Raw genomic sequence first — 1,512 nt, 5'->3', positions numbered from 1 at the left:
ATCAAACTTGCCAAAACCAAAGATAAAGAGAAAATTTTAAAAGCAGCCAGGGAGAAAAGAAAGGTCTCCTTCAAGGGAGAATCAATAAGAATAAGTTCAGACTACTCAGCAGAAACCATGCAGGCGAGAAGGCAATGGGATGACATATACAGAGCACTGAAGGAGAAAAACTGCCAGCCAAGGATCATATATCCAGCAAAACTCTCTCTGAAATATGAAGGCGAAATTAAGATATTTACAGATAAACACAAGCTTAGAGAATTTGCAAAAAACAAACCAAAGCTACAAGAAATACCAAAGGAAATTGTTTGGTCAGAAAACCAATAATATCAGATACCAGCACAACACAAAGTCACAAAACAGAACATCCTGATATCAACTCAAATAGGGAAATCAAACAAATTAAGATTAATTTAAAAAAATGCTCATAACAGGGACTCACTGAAGTCAATATGTAAAAGATCACAAGAATCAAAAAGAGGGACTAAATACAGGTGGCATAGAACTGCCATATGGAGAGGGATACAAGGCGATATAGGACAATAGAAGTTAGGTTTTATTTAGAAAAATAAGGGTAAATATTAAGGTAACCACAAAGAGGTATAACAAATCCACAACTCAAATTAAAAGCCAAGGAAAATGTAACGACTCAACAAACATAAAGTCAAATACTATGAAAAGGAGGATCTCACAATTTACAAAGAAAAACGTCTCAGCACAAAAAAGTAAGTGGAAAAATGAAATTGTCAACAATACACATAAAAAGGCATCAAAATGACAACACTAAACACTTATTTATCTATAATTACCCTGAATGTAAATGGACTAAATGCACCAATAAAGAGACAGAGAGTCACAGACTGGATAAAGAAACACGATCCATCTATATGCTGCCTACAAGAGACACACCTTAGACTTAGAGACACAAACAAACTAAAACTCAAAGGATGGAAAAAAAATATATCAAGCAAACAATAAGAAAAAAGAAGAGGAGTAGTGCTCGCTTCGGCAGCACATATACTAAAATTGGAACGATACAGAGAAGATTAGCATGGCCCCTGCGCAAGGATGACACGCAAATTCGTGAAGCGTTCCATATTTTTACTATTTGCAGATGACATGATCGTATACATGGAAAACCCTAAGGAATCTGCCAGAAAACTACTGAAACTAATAGAAGAGTTTGGAAGCGTCTCAGGTTATAAAATAAACATACAAAAATCACTTGGATTCCTCTACATCAACAAAAAGAACACTGAAGAGGAAATAACCAAATCAATACCATTCACAGTAGCCCCCAAGAAGATAAAATACTTAGGAATAAATCTTACCAAGGATGCAAAAGACCTATACAAAGAAAACTATAAAACTCTGCTACAAGAAATTCAAAAGGACATACTTAAGTGGAAAAACATACCCTGCTCATGGATAGGAAGACTTAACATAGTAAAAATGTCTATTCTACCAAAAGCCATTTATACATATAATGCACTTCCAATCCAAATACCAATG

At 34.7% G+C, this 1,512-nt stretch overlaps 1 non-coding gene across 1 annotated transcript; it reads left to right on the top strand.

The window, feature by feature from the left end:
- The first annotated feature begins 996 nt into the window (after positions 1–996).
- LOC126069780 (U6 spliceosomal RNA) lies at positions 997–1,103 on the top strand. The gene has a single exon (XR_007516051.1). It is a non-coding gene; the product is annotated as a U6 spliceosomal RNA (small nuclear RNA).
- The last annotated feature ends 409 nt before the right edge of the window (positions 1,104–1,512 follow it).

This window comes from Elephas maximus, chromosome X, assembly GCF_024166365.1.
Source record: "Elephas maximus indicus isolate mEleMax1 chromosome X, mEleMax1 primary haplotype, whole genome shotgun sequence".
In the NCBI taxonomy this organism is placed as follows: Eukaryota; Metazoa; Chordata; class Mammalia; order Proboscidea; family Elephantidae; genus Elephas; species Elephas maximus.
The sequence above is the reverse complement of the archived record's forward strand: the minus strand, read 5'-3'. Positions and strand labels throughout refer to the sequence as shown.